This window comes from Dendrobates tinctorius, unplaced genomic scaffold (assembly GCF_039654945.1).
Source record: "Dendrobates tinctorius isolate UK_male_01 unplaced genomic scaffold, ASM3965494v1 ptg000011l, whole genome shotgun sequence".
Taxonomy (NCBI): Eukaryota; Metazoa; Chordata; class Amphibia; order Anura; family Dendrobatidae; genus Dendrobates; species Dendrobates tinctorius.
Genome location: NW_027361679.1, coordinates 122,499,999 through 122,522,047, shown reverse-complemented (window position 1 = coordinate 122,522,047; position 22,049 = coordinate 122,499,999).

The following is a 22,049-nucleotide window of genomic DNA, read 5'->3' as shown; positions in this document are numbered from 1 at the left end:
CATGACAGTACCCCCCTCTTAATGGGGGGGCCACTGGACCCCCAGGTTTCTCAGGGTATCTGGCATGAAAAGCCCGCACCAGTTGATCAGCGTGCATCGAACTGGCCGGAACCCATGACCGATCCTCAATGGAATATCCCTTCCAATGTACTCCAGTTGACCCTCTACCAATACTGGTGGAGCCACGGATGAGGGATCTTCTCTAACTGTCCCCACAGGCTTTAATAGGGACCTGTGGAAGACGTTAGATATTTTGAAGGAGGTGGGCAACTGTAATCTGTATGCCACCGGGTTGATCACCTCTACAATCTTGTATGGGCCAATAAATTTGGGGCCCAACTTCATAGAGGGTATCTTAATTTTGATGTTACGGGTGGACAACCAGACTTTTCCCCCCCTTTGGAGATGTTCCCCTGCACCTCCCTCCAGAGGGTTTTTAAGTGTTGTACCATCCCCTCGGCACCAGGGCAATCCGAATCCATACGGGAAAATTCCCCAAACTGCGGAACAAACCCATAATTGACCTGAAAGGGAGACTTTCCGGTAGACTGATTAATACGACAGTTAAATGCAAATTCTGCCATGGGTAATACCTCACACCAGCCTTCCTGTCTGGAGGAGGCCAGGCACCTCAGAATCTGCTCCAATGACTGGTTGGTGCGTTCAGTCTGTCCGTTGGATTCCGGGTGATAGGCAGAGGAGAATGACAATGTGACCCCCAACTTCATACAAAACGCTCTCCAAAACCTGGCCACAAATTGCACACCCCTGTCTGACACCACGTTCACAGGCACTCCATGCAACCGAACAATGTGCTGTATAAACAAGCGGGCCAAGGTTTTGGCAGATGGTAACGCAGGTAATGGCACAAAGTGGGCTTGCTTAGAAAATCTATCAACCACTACCCATACCACTGAGTTGAGTTGACCTTGGAAGATGGAAGATTAGTGATAAAGTCCATGGACAGGTGTGTCCATGGTTTATCCGGAATTCGCAAAGGCACCAATTCCCCGGCCGGCTGGACCTGAGAGCTTTTAGAGCGAGCGCACACCCCACAAGTATTTACAAACCTTTTTATATCAGTACCCATAGAGGGCCACCAAAAACCCCTAGCTACTGCCCCCTGGGGAGCTGCAATACCATGGTGTGCACTTAACTCAGAATCATGAAATTCTTGAAGGAGTGTGAGACGGAATTGTTCGGGTACAAACAATTTAACTGGGGGTTTATTCCTGGGAGCTTGAGCTTGTGCTTCCAGGATCTCCCTCTGTAACTCAGAGGAGATTTCGGCTACAACCACTCCTGGTTGAAGAATGGAGTAAGGAAGTTCTGGAGGAGACACAGAATCAAAACTTCGGGATAAGGCACCCGCCTTTACATTTTTAGAGCCTGGTCGGAATGTGATGGTAAAATGAAATCGAGAAAAGAAAAGTGCCCACCGAGCCTGTCTGGGGGTCAATCTCTTAGCAGACTCGATATACGTCAGGTTTTTATGATCAGTGATGACCGTAATGGGATGAGCGGCCCCCTCCAAAAAATGCCTCCATTCTTCGAAGGCCAATTTAACCGCTAACAATTCCCTGTTACCGACATCATAGTTTCTCTCGGCCGAAGAGAACTTCTTAGAGAAAAAAGCACAGGGTTTGATGTTAGTCAGGGTAGAGGGGCCCTGTGACAATACTGCCCCCACCCCCACCACCGAAGCGTCGACCTCGACGATAAAAGGTCTTGACGAATCGGGTTGTACCAACACAGGAGCTGTGGTAAAACACTTCTTTAATGTAAGGAAGGAATCTTTTCCAACCACGGACCAATTTTTTACATCTGCCCTTTTAAGAGTGAGGTCTGTCAAGGGTTTCACCACCTGCGAGAACCCTTTAATGAACTTCCTATAATAATTAGCGAAGCCCAGAAATCGCTGCAACCCCTTCAGGTCATGAGGCTGCACCCAATCGGTAATGGCCTGAACCTTCCCTGGATCCATGCGGAATCCCTCCCCGGATACAATTACACCCAGAAAAGATAGTTCTTGCATAAAAAATTGGCACTTCTCCAGGTAAGCATACAAATGGTACCAGCACACCAGGGGGATCAGACACACAGCCAGAATAACAGTATAGCTGACAGGGAATCCTAGTCTGGAGTGAGTATAAATACCCCTCCCAGATCCAAAGGGAGGCCAGCAAAATTAACTCTGAGAAACCAGGACATTAACCATGTCCTAACCATGACAATAAGTATGTATACTATATGCTAAGGGACTGTGTTAGACATAGTAAGTGAGTATACTACAGTATATACTAAGGGACTGTGTTAGACATAGTGAGTACACTATATACTAAGGCACTGTGTTAGACATAATAAGTGAGTACACTATATACTAAGGGACTGTGTTAGACATAATAAGTGATGTCTTCTCCACATCCCCCTGTTCCTAAGGCCATTATAAGTCCACCTTCCTCCCATCCCAATTCCCCACACCCCTCATTGTCCTCCTCCCCCCGCATCTCATTATTGTCCTCTCCCCCACCCCATCATTGCCTTCTTCACCACCTCCATCATTTTCTTCTCCCCCACCACTATCTTTGCTTTCTCCACACCACTCCCATCATTGCCCATTCCCCCACCTCCATCATTTCCTCCTCCTCCACCACCCCCATTATTGCCCTTTCCACCACCACCATCATTGCATTCTCCCCCACTACCCATCATCATTTCTTTTCCCCCACCACCCCATTATTGCCCTTTCCACCACCTCCATCATTGCCTTCTCCCCACCAACCCATCATTGCCCTCTCCATCACCCCATCATTTCCTTCTTCCCATCACCCCATCATTGCCTTCTCTATCACCCCATCATTGCCTTCTTTATCACCCCATCATTGCCTTCTCCCCATCACTCCCATCATTGCCTTCTCCCCATCACTCCCATCATTGCCTTCTCCATCACCCCATCATTGCCTTCTCCTTCACCCCATCATTGCCTTCTCCTTCACCCCATCATTGCCTTCTCCCCATCACCCCCAATATTGCCTCCTCCCTCCATCACCCCATCATTGCCTTCTCCATCACCCCCAATATTGCCTCCTCCCCATCACCCCATCATTGCCTTCTCCCCATCACCCCCATCATGGTCTTCTCCCCATCACCCCCATCATGGCCTTCTCCTCCACACACACGAACACACACACATCCACACACATCCTACATACACACATACAGGGCCGGCGTCAGCACCTGGCGCACCCGGGGAAGTGCCGGGGCCCTGGCGAGACGGGGGGCCCACTCACGCTGTCTGGGATACCGAGTTCCCGGGGTCACGTTGAGCGGCTCACTAGCTGCGCCCCATCTCTGTTCCCGATGTCACAGATCGTCCACCATGATTCAAGGACAGCAAACAAGGCGAGAGACTGATGCGCTGCAGCCGGGCCAGCAGATTGTGAGGGAGAGAAGGCGGGGACAGGTCAGCAGGGGAGAAAGGGAGGCAGCAGGAATGACAGGCGCACGGCTCTGCACACAGAGCTCGCAGTGCTGGGGAGGTGGCAGGGAGCTCTGTATTGCCGCTGTGGGACGTGGGCAGAGTGGGGAGGAGGGTTTTCTGTGCTGATACGTGCACCCCTCCTGCTGCTGGATGGTGCAGTCCATCAATCCGCAGTACCTCCAATCCATTCTGTACAGGTAGTGGTACCGTGCAGTCACCCTCTGTTGTAAGGGGGCTGCCATGGAGACAGCTAGGAGATGCACTGATTTAAGCCCCTAAAAACCACCCCAATTTTTGGCCTTGACAGCCAATATTTGGGGTGAGGGTGCCGATCATAACTATTATTTTTCATTTCAGACCACCATGAATGGGAGGAGTATTGATTCATTCATAGCAATGTATATTTGGGTGTAACAAAAAATATCTCTTTCTCTGCCAATCACTTTAAAGAGGGTTTCCTGCCATAGATAAATAGACTCACAAAACTTCCCACCTCTTTGGCTATTATGCTTTTCCCACCAGTCTCAGATAACATCTCAACATGGACATTGACTGCTGCAGCCAATCACTGGCAGTATCGGGTGACATGTTCATGTCAAGATGTTACTGCAGGAACATTAAATGGTTAATCCCAAAGAAATCTGGTTACCCCTAAATAACGTTCTAATCCCTGGGATCCCAACTGCTGGGACCCCCTAGCAGTCCCAAGAAAAGGTCTCTAGCACCCCTAAGGTTGGAGATCTGCAGCCCGTGTTGGATGGAGCCGACAGTCATTGTTTATGGGTCCAACAAGTAGCCTAGCGCTGTCCTCATCAGTCCCATAGACAATGAATAGGGCGGAAGCCAAGCATGCTCAATTCAGGACCCCATTCCCAAGGCTGCTGAGGGTCCAAGAGGTTAGATGCCCAATGATCAGAAAGTTCTCTCTTATGCCAAAATGAGAGGCAGTAACTTGATTATGGGGGATTTTGATGGAGCATCTTATGGGGCTAATTATATATGGAGCATCTTATGGGACCCATTATACATGGTGCAGCTTATGGAGCTCATTATATGAATTATATGGGGTCCATTATTCTTTATGAAGCAATATATGGGGCTGATTATACTGTATGGAGCACTATATGGGGTCCATTATTCTGTATGGGGCTCATTCTGTATGGGGCATTATATGGGGTCCATTATTTTGTATGGAGCATTATTTGGGGCTCATTCTGTATGGAGCACTATGTGGTGTACCTTATACTGCATGAAGCAATACATGTGGCTGATTATACTGTATGGAGCAATATAGGGGATCCATTATTCTGTATGGGGCTCATTCTGTATGGGGCATTATATGGGGTCCATTATTTTGTATGGAGCATTATATGGGGCTCATTCTGTATGGAGCACTATGTGGTGTCCATTATACTGTATGGAGGACTATGTGGTGTCCATTATACTATATGGAGGACTATGTGGTGTCCATTATACTGTATGGAGGACTATGTGGTGTCCATTATACTGCATAGAGGACTGTAGTGTCTGAGCTATTGTAGAATTTACAATAGATATCACTCACAATGTAAGAAGTGAAATCTGTATCCGTATCTGTGCATCATGAATAGTGGTATGTGTTAAAGGGGCCCACGGAGACTCTTTCGCCCGGGGCCCACGAACACCTGGAGCCGGGCCTGCTCACATACACACACACACACACACACACACACACACACACACCTCCTCTCACCTGTCCGCAGCATCACCGCCTCCGGCTGCTTCCTCGCTCTGGCACAGTGGCCGCTGAATGATGACGTCATCCAGCGGCACTGCTCTCTGTGTCAGAAACAGGAAGCGCTGGCGGCGAGCAGGAAGCAGGATGGATCCTTGCAGCTTCGCTCCTGCTATTTTCTCTTGCAGGCAGCAGAGCTGCTGGGATCGCTCCCTGCCCGCCGCACATGAGGGCAATCTGGCCAGGGGCCCCCTGGAGCCTCGGGCCCGGAGAAATCGGCCAGATTTCCCTTATCATTAGCTGCCCTGCAGGGACCCCATGGAGCCTCTGGGCCCCAGTGCAGTCGCACTGGTTGAACCGACGGTATGTCCGCTCATGCTTCTGCTCCATTCAGGACAGGGCTGCAGAGCACCATTCTCAGGGGTTTCTAGCAGCTATTTATCTCCTTTTCTCTGAATAGAAGAAAAATTCATTTTTTTTAGGAATAACCCTTTCACCCCCAGGCCAGTGTTCCATTGTTTCCTCCCTTTCTTCTAAGAGCCATAACTTTTTTAGTAATTAAATCAGTCATCATGTGCGGGGAAAGATGTGGGCTCAGCGTATGAGCCTGCATCAAAGGCCAGGATCACACATGCGAGAAACTTGGATGAATCATGCATCTTAATACCCGGCACTGCCGCCGGCACTCGGGACTGGAGTGTGCGGCTGCATAGAAATATATGCAGCTGCACGCTCCGCTGCTGAGTGCCGGCGGCAGTGCCGGGTATTGACGTGCGAGACTCGTCCGAGTTTCTCAGAAGTCTGATCCGGGCCAAAGTCAGGGGCACATCATATAATGTAAATATATGTCATATGTCGTAAAGGGGTTAGTTATCTCCCGCCCCAGATTATAATAACACTCATTAAACACATAACCAGTTGAACTCTGCCCCCAATGTGACACAAGATGCACACACACCACTGGCAACAGCCTGAGTACTATTATATCAGTGATCAATTTCACCTGGTGTCACAGTCAGCCATGAAAAATGATGTGTCTCTACCCGCAAGTAAAAAAGCTCTAACATGAAGCATGAAGAGGAGCACCGCTGAGTGGGCGTATCTTACTGCATGGTGAGATTGTATAGACGGTTGAAAGGAGTAAGTCATATACGGCTGCAAAATAATCTTTAAAGCGTACCGGGTAGCAGGATATTGCTAAGTAAACTACAGACAGTGTCATGTTGGTGCTGTTACTCTGATTAAAATGATACCTGGGGTGAAGAAATCTGTTTTGTGGTTCTTGTGTAATCAGTGTTAGAAGTTTTTAGTTAATGATATGCTTATGCTCCAGGGCAGGAATGTGGGCATCTCTTATCTTCCTGCTCTAAAGGTACTGTCACACATAGCGATGCACCAGCGATCCCGACCAGTGATATGACGCGGTCAGGATCGCTGGTGCATCGCTAAGTGGTCGCTAGTGAGCTGCCACACAGGCAGATCTCACCAGCGACATCGCAGTGGTCGGAGGTCGCTACTTACCTGTCAGACGAGGCGATCCTGACGTCCTCCGCCTGCGTCCATGCGTCGCTCGTTGGCGCTACAGGAAGCCCAGCAGGAAACTGACGACGAGAAACAGTCCAGGACGTTCTCGCGCGACCAGCGATGAGCAGCGGGGAGCCAGTCGGAGGTAAGTATCAGACACAGCGATGTCGCTAGCAATATTGCTGCTACATCACAAAAACCAGTGCTAGCGATATCGCTTAGTGTGACAGGCCCTTAAGCCAGAGAAACCAAGGAAAGACCTGTCCACAGACCGCCTGGCCCCTGAAGCACAACAAGTCTGTCTCTCTCTCTGTCTCTATGATGAGGAATATGTTTGTGCTTCGGGGAATGGACAGAGCAGGAAGTCCGTGAATTTCACTTTCAGCCAATAGCTGAAGAGTGCCAAGTGATGTCAGAGAAGAGGGCATGACTCTGGTAACTTCTGCACAGGTCTCTTAGGGTATGTGGACACGTTGCAGATTCTACTGCGGATCAGCAGCGGATTTGGCCCTGCGTGTCCGCAGCAGAATCTCCTGCGATTTACAGTACCATTATAGCCTATGTAAATTGAAAAACGCTGTGCACATGCTGGGGAAAAATCAGCGCGGAAACGCTGCAGGTTCATTTCCGCAGCATGTCAATTCTTTGTGCGGATCTGCAGCGTTTCTGCACCCATTGACTTGCATTGAGTCGGGCATATCCGCAGCAAAACCGCAGGTCTAAAAAAGATCTGCGGTTTTGCTACGCATGAAACGCTGCAGATCGGGAGGGGGGAAGAGTGTGGGCGGTGACTGTGTGTGTATGGTGTGTGGGCGGTGACTGTGTGCGTGTATAGGCCTATGTGTGTGTGTGGGGTCTGCGGGGGTTGCTGGGGTCTTGCGGGGGTCTGCCGGGGCTGTGCGGGGGGTCATCGGGCTGTCCGGGGGTCTACCGGGGTCTTGCGGGGGGTCATCGGTCTTGTCCGGGGGTCAGCTGGGGTCTTGCGAGGGTCTGCCAGGGCTGTGCGGGAGGTCTGCGGGGCGGTGCGGGGGGGTCTGCGGGGCTGTGTGTGTGTGTATGTAAGCATCGTCTGATACTCAGGTAACCTCAGTGATGCACTGCAGGAGGCATTGTCTCCTGTCAGTTCATCACTGGGAGGCCCCCTTGAGCAGTGACATCACATGATGTCACTGTTCTATAGGGGAGATCGTCGTGGGACACTCATTATTAATTGAACTGCGTCGGTCAGGGAGTATACGGTTGGTTTATTTTTTTACTTTTTATTATAGGAGACCGAGGGCGCCGCTTGGATCTGGGCGTGCAATAAAAATATGAAAACAGTGTTGTGTTTTATTTCATTAAAATATTTTATTCTTGTGTTTTTTAACCCTTTAAAACTATAAGATTAATAATGGATAGGTGTCTTATTGACTCCTCTCCATTATTAACCGGGCTTAATGTCACTTTACAATAGCAAGGTGACATTAACCCCTTATTACCCTTATCCCACCACTACACAGGAGTGGGAAGAGAGGGGCTAAGGGCCAGAATTGGCGCATCTTATAGATGCGCCATTTCTGGGGCAGCTGCGGGCTGGTATTTGTAGCCGGGGGGGGGGGCAATATCCATGGTCCCTTCCTTGGCTATGAATATCAGCTGTCTGTGTAGCCCTTCTGGCTATGAAATATAGGGGGACCCCGTGTCATTCTTTTGGCGGGGTCCCCCTATTTTAATAGCCAGTAATGGCTATGCAGACAGCTGCGGGCTGATATTCATAGCCTGGGAACGGGCCATGGGTATTACCCCCTTCCCAGGCTACAAATATTGGCCCCCGGCCGTCGGCGTTCCCCCTCTGGTGCAGAAAATTGTGCGGGAGCCCACGCCATTTTTTTTTTTTAAACAAAAATATTGTTCATTAATAAACATGGATATATGTAAAGATATATCTATGGATATATCTATAGATAGATATACTGTAGATAGCTATATCTTTCTATCTATCCAATATCTATCTATCTCTCTATCTATCTGTGTGTAATGGAGTGTGGTTTGGACAAATGTAAAAGAGGAGGTTGGACAGAAATGACATCACAAATCTTTTTTTTTTTTTTGTTAAATAACATATCTTTATTTAGCTTACAAACACGCAGGCAAAACCGCACTGAAAAACCGCACCAAATCCGCATCAAAAACACACCTGCGTTTTCTGCCAAGAGATGCGGATTTTGTGTGCAAAAATCCGCAGTAGAATCCGCAACGTGTGCACAATCCCTAACATGGTGCATTTTGATTTTGCCCATGAGGAGATTGGAAGCTTGGTCTTCATGGTCAGTGTAAGAAATGAATAGCTTTGGTAGGTCTATCTTACTATAACTGAAAATGTGTCTCAAGTATGATGAGGTTTTCTATCTCACACTATGATTGTTCTGAAACAGTTTCATCACATCCTACATCTCCTGTTGGGAAATTATGTAACAGAAAAACATTTCCCATATCTTGCAACATTCTCTTTGCTTCTTTTCCCTTGTTAACTCCAAAAGTAAGTTTTCAGCTGCCAATATAAGCTCAACCATGGTGGTTACAGGGCTGTAATAGAAATAGTATTAGATAACAAGATATAACGATTAGCAATACAGTGTGATTTAATACAAACAAGTCCACTCTGGGCTTCCCATTCTGATGCCAAGTATACAGGAATAAGGCCGGAGTCGCACTTACCGCATGAAAAATTGGTCTGATTTTCTCGGCCGAGAATCGCAGGAGTGTTCTCCGTATGGTGATTTGTATTTAATCTGTTTGCAATGCGATGATGAGATTTCATCGCATCTAGTATCCGTATGACATCCGTATGCAATGCGATTATAACATGAGCTTTTATATACAGCAGTTCTCTGTCACTGACACATCGTTTTAAAGCGAAATATTATTTCAAACATTATATATACACCGTATATACTTGAGTATAAGCCGACCTGAGTATAAGCCAAGGCACCTAATTTTGCCACGGAAAACTGGGTAAGCTTATTGACTCGAGTATAAGCCAAGAATGCATTGTCCCCTCATCCCTATCCTGCTCTGTGTGGCTCTCCCCCCTCCCAGTATGCATTACTCGGCTCCCCCTTCCCATCCATCTATTATGGCTCAGCTCCCTGTCCTCGTATGTGCTCCGCCGTCCACCTCTGTGCTCCTCAGTACTTCCCCTGTCCTCCATGCTCCTCAGTGCTTCCCCAATCCTCCTCAGTGCTTCCCCCGTCCTCCTCCGTGCTCCTCAGTGCTTGCCCCATCCTCCGTGCTCCTCCGTGCTCCCCCCATCATGCTAACCCTCCTCGTGCCATCGCTGAACGTCCCTGCATTTGCATTTTGCAAATTTATTAAGAAAGAAAAACTGAATTATCACATGGTCATAAGTATTCAGATCCTTTGCTCAGTACTGAGCAGAAGCACCCTTTTGAGCTAGTACAGCCATGAGTCTTCTAGGAAATGATGCAACAAGTTTTTCACACCTGGATTTGGGGATCCTCTGCCATTCTTCCTTGCAGATCCTCTCCAGTTCCATCAGGTTGGATGTGAATGTTGGTGGACAGCCATTTTCAGGTCTCTCCAGAGATGTTCAATTGGGTTTAGGTCAGGGCTCTGGCTGGGCCAGTCAAGAATGGTCACAGAGTTGTTCTGATGCCACTCCTTTGTTATTTTAGCTGTGTGCTTAGGGTCATTGTCTTGTTGGAAGGTGAACCTTCAGCCAAGTCTAAGGTCCAGAGCACACCATGCCTTAACAAGCGCAAACCAAAAAAACAACTTACATATCAAAAATAAGGAAATGGTTGCACTCAATTGCGTTAAGGCATGTCAAAGTGAAATACATGAAGTGTGAATAACATAATAGCTTTTGAAATTTTAGGATAAGACTCTTGAGATGCTTAGCACAAAATTTGGCCACAAACTGTGAGCCCATCACAGCATGGTGAGTGCCTTGATATGCAAGTTGTTTTTTTGTATGCACTTATTCAGACTCTTTGTTCAGTCAGTTTTCTATTATTTACTTATATGCTAAGCTTTCTGACTGGGCACTCCGCCTTTCACCATGCTGTGATTTTAATGACCAACCCATAAATGTAGGCTTTACCAAGAGAGGTGTTTACATTCACCCATGCATTCAGAGATTAGCCATAAGTAAAGCCCCCGTTACACACTGCGATATCGCTAGCAATATCGCTGTAAAGTCACCGATTTTGTGACGTTGCAGCGATATTGCTAGCGATATCGCTGCATGTGATACTTACCTCCGACCGGCTCCCCCGCTGGTTATCGCTGATCGTGTGAGAAGCTCCTGGACCATTCCTCGTCGGCCACTTCCTGCGGCGCTTCCTGCTGTGACGACGAGCGACGCGTGGAGCCAGGCAGGTGGACGCAGGATCGCCGCGTCTGACAGGTAAGTAACGACCCCCGTCCCCAGCGATGTCACTAGTGAGATCTGCCTGTGTGGCAGCTCACTAGCGACCACCTAACGATGCACCAGCGATCCTGACCGCGTCATATCGCTAGTCGGGATCGCTGGTGCATCGCTAGGTGTAACGGTTACCCTAAGTGTTCACATTGGGCAGTTAGGTCAGAGACCCATCTGATTCATGAGATTACCTTGACGATGGTGAATGGGCTCACATTTTTCGGCCAAATTTTGTGCTAAGCATCTCATGTGTTTTTCCTAAAATGTCAAAATCCATTACGTTATTCACACTTCATGTACTTCACATTGACATGCTTAATGCAATTTAAGTGCAACCATTTCCTTATTTTTGATGTACAGAGTGTACAGTAATGAGAAAAATATGAACTATTTTGAATTTACCAAATGGCTGCAATGAAACAAAGAGTGAAAAATTTAAAGGGGTCTGAATACTTTCCATACCCACTTTACATTAAATAGGACCATATATATCCCAAGATAAATACACAGAAAATGTTATGGGACTCAGAGAATGTCTCAATTGTCCACCTCAACGAGTTTCCCTAGCAGGTTTATCAGGAGGTTTGATAGAAAGATAACAAAAAGCAAAAAACACAAATAAAAAGTAAAAAATAAACTGCAAATAATGCATAAAGGTAATAATAAGGGTATTTAGTAAACATAATTTTGATCAAAATAATGTACAAGCCATCCCGCCACGTCACAGCAACCCTTGTGGGACAGTCCCTACTCTAGTATTTAAAACCTTTTCACTTGCCAAGTGACGTGAATGTGAACAAGGATCGAGGGACAGACCCACTAGTAAAAGCATAGGCCAGACTGGATGGCTTTCCCAGCTCAGAAAAAGGGCGGTCACACCCTTATATGCACTGAATGCACAATGAAATTGATTTTTTTTTTCTTGATAGAAAGATATTAGATCATGATGTTCAGCATAGTGTCATATGAATATACTGTATGTCATTAGTGCAGTTTTTATGCATATTTAACCCCTTCACCCCCAAGGGTGGTTTGCACGTTCATGACCGGGCCAATTTTTACAATTCTGACCACTGTACCTTTATGAGGTCATAACTCTGGAATGCTTCCATGGATCCCGGTGATTCTGACATTGTTTTCTCGTGACATATTGTACTTCATGTTAGTGGTAAAATTTCATTCAAATAACTTGCGTTTATTTGTGAGAAAAACGGAAATTTGGAGAAAATTTTGAAAATTTCGCAATTTTCCAACTTTGAATTTTTATGCCCTTAAATCACAGAGATACAGCACACAAAAAACTTGATAACTAACATTTCCCACATGTTTACTTTACATCAGCACAATTTTGGAACCAAAATTTTTTTTTTGTTAGGAAGTTATAAGGGTTAAAAGTTGACCAGCAATTTCTCATTTTTACAACACCATTTTATTTTTAGGACCACATCACATTTGAGGTCACTTTGAGGGGTCTATATGATAGAAAATACCCAAAAGTGACACCATTCTAAAAACTGCACCCCTTAAGGTGCTCAAAATCACATTCAAGAAGTTTATTAACCCTTTAGGTGCGTCACAGGAATTTTTTTGAATATTTTAAAAAAAAAATGAACATCTAACTTTTTTCACAAAAAAAATACTTCAGGTTCAATTTTTTTTATTTTACCAAGGGTAACAGGAGAAATTGGACTGCAAAAGTTATTGTGCAATTTGTCCTGAGTACGCTGATACCTGATATGTGGGGGGGGGAACGACTGTTTCGGCGCATGGCAGAGCTCAGAATGGAAGGAGCGCCGTTTGACTTTTTCAATGCAAAATTGGCCGGAATTCCTAAACAGTGGAAACCCCCTACAAGTGACCCCATTTTGGAAACTAGACCCCCCAAGGAACTTATCTAGATGTGTGGTGAGCACTTTGAACCCCCAAGTGCTTCACAGAAGTTTATAACGCTTGGGCGTGAAAATAAAAAAATCATTTTTTTCCACAAAAATGATATTTTTGCCCCCAATTTTTTATTTCCTAAGGGTAACAGGAGAAATTGGACCCCAAAAATTGTTTCGCAATTTGACCTGAGTAGGCTGATACCCTACATGTGGGGGTAAAACACTGTTTGGGCGCATGGCAGAGCTTTGAAGGGAAGGAGCACCATTTGACTTTTTCAACTCAGAATTGGCTGGAATTGAGATCAGACGCCATGTTGCATTTGGAGAGCCCCTGATGTGCCCAAACAGTGGAAACCCCCAATTCTAACTCCAACCCGAACCCCAACACACCCCTAACCCTAATCTCAGCCCTAACCCTAACCCTAGCCCTAACCCTAATGGAAATAAATACATTTTTTTTATTTTATTATTTTTCCCTAACTAAGGGGGTGATAACGGGGGGTTTGATTTACTATTTATGGTGGTTTTTATGTTTGGCGGCTGTCACACGGTAAAAGACGCTTTTTATTGTAAAAATAGTTTTTGCATCACCACATATTGAGAGCTCTAATTTTTCCGTATTTTGACCCACCGAGTCATGCGAGTACCATTGGTACCATTTTCGGGCACATGACATTTTTTGATCGCTTTTTATTCCGATTTTTGGGACACAGAATGAACAAAAACCAGCGTTTCATGAATTTCTTTTGGGGGGGTGCGTTTACACCGTTCCACGTGCGATAAAATTGATAAAGCGGTTTTATTCTTCGGGTCAGTACGCTTACAGAGATACCTTATTTAGGTCGTTTTTTATGTTTTGTCGGTTTTATGCAATGAAAACTATTTTATATAAAAAATAATTATTTTTGCATCGCTTTATTCTGCGAGCTATAACTTTTTTATTTTTTTGCAGATGATGCTGTGTGGCAGCTCGTTTTTTGCGGGACAAGATGACGTTTTCAGCGGTACCATGGATATTTTTATGCGTCTTTTTGATCGCGTTATTACACTTTTTGTTTGGCGGTATGATAATAAATCATTTTTTGCTTCGTTTTTTATTTTTATTTTTTAAGGGGTTCACTAAAGGGGTTAACTAATGGGACAGTTTTATAGGGCGGGTCGTTACGGACGCGGCGATACCTAATGTGTGTACTTTTATTGTTGTTTTTTTTTTTATTTCTAAAAAATGGATTTATTTGGGGGAATATATATATATTTTTTTTCCTAATTTATTTGGCAATTTTTTTATTTATTTTAACACTTTTTTTATTTTTTTTTTTACTTTATTAAATAGTCCCAGGTGGGACATCACTGTCCTGTGACAGATCGCTGATCTGTCACATCACAAATCACTGTGACAGATCAGCAATCTGTCACAGGCACTGCAGAATGCTTCCTCATGCCTGCGCTTTGCAGGCACTGAGGAAGCCAGCTTCCTGCAGGCCCCCGTCGCCATCTTGGATTCGGGGGCCTGCAGGAAAGGAGCCCCCCACAGCAGCGCTGCACATTGCGCTTCCGTGGGGGGCTCAGGGAAGCACGGAGGGAGCCCCCTCCCTGCCGATGCTTCCCTTTAACCCCCGGTACACCGCGATCATGTTTGATCGCGGTGTGCAAGGGGTTAACGTGTCGGGGGCGGTCCGTGACCGCCCCTGACACATTGTGCCGGGTGTCAGCTGTGATAATCAGCTGACACCCGGCCGCGATCAGCGGCACTCACCACGTGGGCGCCGCTGATCGCGGTAGACGTACTATCCCGTCCATGGGCATAGGGGCCCGGGTCCCATGGACGGGATAATACGTCTCATGTCAGGAAGAGGTTAATACATTGTTAAGATTTTACTTAGGGGGGGTTTCATGTTAGCTACGATTTCATTCCACTTGGATTTTTTATCCCCGTTCTTCAGTACATTATTTGGCAAAAATGAATAATGTAATTCAAAACTACAACTTGTCTCTAAAAAACAAACAATATAAAAATACAAGGCCTCATGACTGATGATGGAAAAATAAAGTTATGGGTTTTGGAAGAAAACCAGGAAAACTAAAAGCGCAAAACAAAAAATTCCCTCGTCATTAATCACTTTTCGTTTTTTTTGGGCTTATCAAAGATTTATCCTCTCCTGTTCCAAGAGTCATGGGTTTCATATTTTTTCGCTGATACAGCCATATGAGGGACGATTTGTAATTTTTAATGAAACCATTCATTTTATCATTTACTACACTGTAAAACGAAAGAAAAAAAATCTGAGTTTGGTGAAATTGTTTAGGAAAAAAATGGGGGTGAGGTCAGGGTTGGTTTTACGGCATTCATTCTGTTGTAAAAATTACTCTGGATCATGAGATTCAAGTCAGCAAAATTTACATGATAACAAAATTACATAGATTTTTTTCTCATTTAAGCGGAGAAAAGCAAATCAGAAATTTTTAGAAAATAATACTTTTCGTGCCACATTATTTTTGGTTTGTGTCGTTTCCAAACATTACAAATCTGTAACATTTAGAATTTTCCATTGCTTGAGTGGTGTGGGGACATTTTTCCATGACGAACTGGTGGTTTTGATCTGTTTTCATAGCATTTTTTTTGAGGGAGGTAATGTGGTTTTATACAGATAAGGGGGATTTGCAGACAGTCTGGCTGCTGGTATCCCATATAATAAATCCACAACCAGAGAGAAAGTACATGCGTGTTTTCTTTATTAAGTCAAGGCATTTCAAAGTACTACAGACTTCTTCATCAGGACAAGAAAAGCAGAGCTCACACCACAATTCCAAAATACCAATATCTGGTTTAAAAACAACAGTATCACTGTGCTTGATTGGCCAGAAAACTTGCCTGACCTTAACCTCTATGGGGTATTGTCAAGAGGAAATTGGAAGACACCAAACCCAACAACGAAGACGAGCTGAAGGCTGCTATCAAAGCAACCTGGGCTTCCATAACACCTCAGCAGTCTATGCCAGGCCTCATTGATGCAGTAATTGATGCCAAAGGAGCCCCTACCAAGTATTGTGTGTATTTATTGAACATACATTTCAGTAGGCCAACATTTCAGATTTTAAAATCATTTTTCAAGCTGGTGTTATAAAGTATTCTAATTTACTGAGAAAATGACTTTTGGGTTTTCATTGGCTATAAGCCATAATCATCAACATTAACAGAAATAAACACTTGAAATAGATAACTTTGTTTGTAATGAATCTATATGACTTTTACTTTTTGTATTGAATAACTGAAATAAATTAACCTTTTGATGATGTTCTAAGTTTAGTGAAATGCACCTATATATTGCAATATTGCAGAGCTAGTGTAATGGTGCTCTGTGCATTCAGGGCTGCCATCAGGGCATTATTGCCCTTACTGCTGTATGGGGCCCGGTCAGCAGCAGTACAGAAGGGGACCCAGCACGTCCGGGGCCCCGCTCCTATGCTTCTACTCATCGTCATTGGACCCAAAGTACTGTGCGCGGCCGGCCTGCGGCGTACACATTAGCATAGCAGCCGCCACTTGAACTGTTAGAAAGGAAGAGCTGAAGGACCTGTGGTGATGTCATCATTATCATAGGTCCTTCACCATTTATCAGCTCTGCCTCCTGATCACATGACGATGACATCACCACAGGTCCTTCAGCTCTCAGAGCAGCAGCTCCGTCCTGGTTGTGTGCAGCTCATGTTCTCTGGTATCAGCCAGCAGCAAATTTCCGGTTCCTGCCGTTTCGGTGAGATTACAGGAGGGTTTGGTGGAGTTTTTCTTCAGTGCTTGTGGTAAATCTGTAAGAGGAGTGTGGGGTGAGATCAGAGCCATTCCTGTGGAGGCTCCTGCGCCATGTGGCTGTGGCTCCTCAGTGTTTTGGACGTGCAGCATTGTATGGGACTGCACATGATGATGTAGGGGAAGGGGCAGAATGTGGAGTCAGATGGGGCAGGATGTGGAGACAGATGGGGCAGGATGTGGAGGGAGATGGGGCAGAATGTGAAAGCAGATGTGGCAGAATGTGGAGGCAGATGGGGCAGGATGTGGAGACAGATGGGGCAGGATGTGGAGACAGATGGGGCAGGATCATGGGGTAGGATAGAGACAGATGGGGCAGATGGGTCAGGATCTTGAGGCAGATGGGACAGGATCATGGAACAGATGGGGTGATTATATGGGAGCAGAATGGATACTCATGAGGGCAGGATGGGAGTCCTTATGGCTGGAGCCAGAAATGAGATACATGTGACCAGGATGGGGGATATTATTACCATAGCGGCTAATTAAGGGATATTATTACTGCAGTGATGTATTTTATTTTTTCGCAGATACTGTTATAAATGGGGGTGGTCCTGTTACTGTGCAGAGCGATACTATGTCGCCTTTCTTTCTTTATCTGGTGTAGTGTAGAAGTTGGGAAAAAATTAAGTAATGTGTTCTGCAAGCGGAGCGCTAGATAACTTATTTCCTGCAGAGACGAGCCCTGGCTGGAAGAAGTGATGTTGGTCTGTGCTGGATGAAAGATTAAAAGCGAAGATAAAGGACTTCACCTAGAGACGTCACTGGTGAGTCTGTATGTTACCTGTTCACTGACACTATACACTATATACAGAGTTCCTGTGTACAACGTCACCAGTGATCACTGTATTACCTGTACACTGACACTATATACAGAGCTCCTGTGTGTAATGTCACTAGTGATCACTTTATTACCTTTACACTGACACTATATACAGAGGTCCTGTGTATGTCACTGGTGATCACTGTATTACCTGTACACAGACACTGCATACTAAGTACAGATCTCCTGTGTATAATGGCACTTATGGTGATAGTAATTTTTTTTTAATTTATTAATGATCAGTATTGTATTCAGTCACTATGTGGTGGTAGTATGTCATCTGGTCATGGTGTGGTGCTATTTGTTCCTTGTATGTGGTATTATTGGTCACCATGTGGTGGTAATATGTGGTCTGGTCATAGTGTGGTGGTATTTGTCCCTTTCAATGTGATATTATTGGTCATTTTAAAAATTGAAAAATAAAAATATACCTAAATTGGATATTTTAACAAATGTTTAATAGGTTAGAGTAGAGTAGGGCCCGACCAGAGGAGTCTACCTTTTTATGGTGGCAGACTAAAAAGAAATCTTTTGGTCAAAACAAGATCTGCTGGCTCTATGTGTGATCTAGCGATAGGAACTGTTAATGTGTGACTGGTGAGAAGTAGAGTTTTCCAAGAGAGGAGTGGGACTGTGGACAGTTCGAGGGGTGGAGCCTGAGCGGAGTCTCAAGGGGCCCCGAAATTCCTAGAGGCAGCCCTGTGTGCATTACTTCTAGTCTCTGCAGTGACCTACAGAGGGGATCATGCTACGGCTATGTGAGACTCTACGTATGGCAGGGGTGGAGTTACAGGGGGTGTGCTTACTGCTGGCTTGCAGCCCAACACGATGAATGATGGGAAAACACCCATGGAGTCAAAGTCGTCATTATACATGTAGATTAATTCTCAAAGGGGTATAATTTCCAAAATAGGGTCACTTGAGAGGGGATTCTACTTTCTAGCAATTAGAGGCTCTGTATATGGATTCTGCAAACTGTTCTAGGTACATCTGCGTCCCAGGAGGCAAATAGTGTTATGTCCCTCCCGAGTCTCTCCATATGGCTAAGTAGTACTGTACAGCCACATATGGGGTAGTGCCACATTCAGTAGAAATTGTGAGACAAATGTTGGTGCCATTTTTACCCTTTGTGTTAAAATGTAAAATCTGGGGCTAAAATAAAATTTTGGTGGTAAAAATGTAGTTTTTTTCTTCACTGCCCAATGGTATAAAATTCACCCGTGGTGTTGATATGATCACTGTACCCCTAGAAGAATTGAGAGGTGTAGTTTGTAAAATGAGGTCACTTATGGGGGGGGTTCTGCTGGTCTGGCACATCATGGGCTCTCCCAGTGGGTCATGGCACCTGTAATCCATAATAGAATCTGGCTCTCCTTGCCTTCTGAGCTTTGCACTGTGCCTGAAAAATATTTCCTGATTACATGTAGAGTGTTGGCGCACTCAGGAAAAATGGACCTATTTGTTGTAAAAAAAAAAATTTCCTATAAGCCCTTAGACAATTTAAAAACTTGGGGCTAAAACATTTTAGTGGTAAAAATGCAATTTACTCTTTCTTCACCGCTCAACGGTATAAAATTCTGTGAGGCACATGTGGTGTCAATATGATCACTGCACCCTTAGAGGATTTCATTAGGGAGTATAGTTTGTAAAATGAGTTCACATATATGGGGTTTCTGCTGTTCTGGCACCTTTTGGGGGATCTGCCAATGTGACATGGCACCCTCAAACCATTCCAGTAAAATACGAACTCCAATATGGTGCCTTAAAAGTAGTATTCCCCTACATATTGGGGTTCAATGTCTCCTGTTTCCCTTGGGAAAATAAAAAATTTGGGGTGAAAAGATCATTGTTACGGAAAAATTTTTTTTTTATTTTCACAGCTCTACGTTATAAACTTCTATGAAGCACTTGGGGGCCTAAGTGCTCACCCCACATCTAGATAAGCTCCTTGGGTGGTCCAGTTTCCAAAATGGGGTCACTTCTAGGGGGTTTCCACTGTATAGGCACATCAGGGGCTCTCGAAAGGCGACATGGTGTCCGATCTCAATTCCAGCCAATTTAGCGCTGAAAGTCAAACGGCGCTCCTTCCCTTCCGAGCTATGCAATGCACCCAAACAATGGTTTATCCCCACATATGGGGTATCAGTGTACTCAGGACAAATGGCACAACAACTTTTGGGGTCCACTTTCTCCTGTTACCCTTGGGAAAATAAAAAAAAAGGCTGAAATATTAAACAGGCACTTTTCATCTGATTTCACCAGTGAACTGACTGTTCCATGAATCAGTTAACAAGGCAAAGATCAAAGTTCCCCACCTGATAGAACTAGTTTAAACACAAGAAGTACATCTGTGTCTGAGAAAATTAAACATTGACAAGGAGGTCTTGGGAGGACCGGAGATTATGTGAGGGAAGATATCGGGAGATTAGTTCAGAGACATATGGAGGAGAAAGGTTACAGATGGCCTTGTAGGTCAGTATTAGTAATGTGAATTGGATACGCTGAGGGAATGGTAGCCAGTGAAGAGAATTGCAGAGGGAAGAAGCAAGGAGATTAATTTGTCGGGCAGCAGAGTTAAGGATGGACTGGAGAGGTGCAAGGGTGTTAGCAGGGAGGCCACAGAAAAGGATGTTGCAGTAGTTGAGGCAGGAGATGATGAGGCCATGCACAAGCATTTTAGTAGATTGAGAGTTGAGGAAAGGACGGATTCTGAAAATATTTTTGAGCTGGATGCGACAGGAGGTGGAAAGAGCTTGGATGTGCAGTTTGAAGGAGAGGGCAGCGTCAAGGGTTACTCCCGAGACAGCGGACTTCCGGTATGAGATGGAGGAAAGATGATGAGTTCAGATTTGTCCACGTTGCGTTTGAGGAAGCGAGAGGAGGAGAATATGGTTGATAGACACTCTAGGATTCTGGAGAGCAGAGAGGTGACATCTGGGCCAGAGAGGTAGAGCCGAGTGTCATCATCGTAAAGGTGGTACTGGAATCCATGGGACTTTATGAGTAATCCCAGGCCAAGTGTATAGATTGAGAAGAGTAGGGATCCTAGAACAGAGTATGTATTATATGTTTTAGGCGTCGGTCCATTTTATATCGACTTCACCAAAATGGACACAGGCTTTGACTCCACAGCCCTGTATGCATAGAATATAATAACTGACAACAAGCCCTGAATTCATGAAAGATAAGTCGTGTCCAACCAACATGTTAGGTATCTACAAGGAGGTAAGTGCAAATCTGGATGGATGTTGGTAATGCAGCTGATGTGATGGATCTGGACTTTGTGAAGGCATTTGAAACGGTTCCACATAACTAACTGCCTTATACAGAAGCAAGGACGGGGGAAACTACAGGTGTTTCTCACAAATTTAGGATATCATCAAAAAGTTAATTTATTTCAGTTCTTCAATACAAAACGTGAAACTCATATATAGTCATTACAAACAGAGTGATCTATTTCAAGTGTTTATTTCTGTTAATGTTAAGGATTATGGCTTACAGCCAATGAAAACCCAAAAGTCATCATCTCAGTAAATTAGAATAATTAACAAAAAACACCTGCAAAGGCTTCCTAAGTGTTTAAAAAGGTCCCTTAGTCTGTTTCATTAGGCTCACAATCATGGGGAAGACTGGTGACTAGACAGATGTCCAGAAGGCAGTCACTGACACACTCCACAAGCGACCGGGATAACCGCAACCTTGAAAGGATTGTTAGGAAAAGGCCATTCAAAAATTTGGGGGAGATTCACAAGGAGCGGACTGCTGCTGGAGTCTTTGCTTCAGGAGCCACCACAAAGGCGTATCCAGGACATGGGCTACAAGTGTTGCATTCCTTGTGCCAAGCCACTCATGACCAATAGAAAACGCCAAAAGCATCTTACCTGGGCCACAGAGAAAAATAACTAGATTGTTGCTCAGTGGTCCAAGGTGTTGTTTTTAGATGAAAGTAAATTTTGCATTTCATTTGGAAAGCAAAGTCCCAGAGTCTGGAGAAAGAGTGGAGAGGCACACAATCCAAGGTGCTTGAGGTCTAGTGTGAAGTTTCCACAATCAGTGATGGTTTGGGGAACCATGTCATCTGCTGGTGTAGGTGCACTGTGTTTTATCAAGACCAAAGTCAGCGCAGCAGTCTACCAGGAAATTTTAGAGCACTTCATGATTCCCTCTGCAGACAAGCTTTTTGGAGAGATAAAAATTATATTCTTCAGCAGGACTTGCCACCTGTCCACATTGCCAAAAGTACTAGTGCCTGGTTTAAAAAAACAGTATCAATGTGATTGATTGGCCAGCAAACTCGCCTGACTGTAACCCCATAGAGAATCCATGTGTTATTGTCAAGAGAAAGATGAGAGACACCAGATCCAACAATGCAGATGAGCTGAAGGCTGCTATC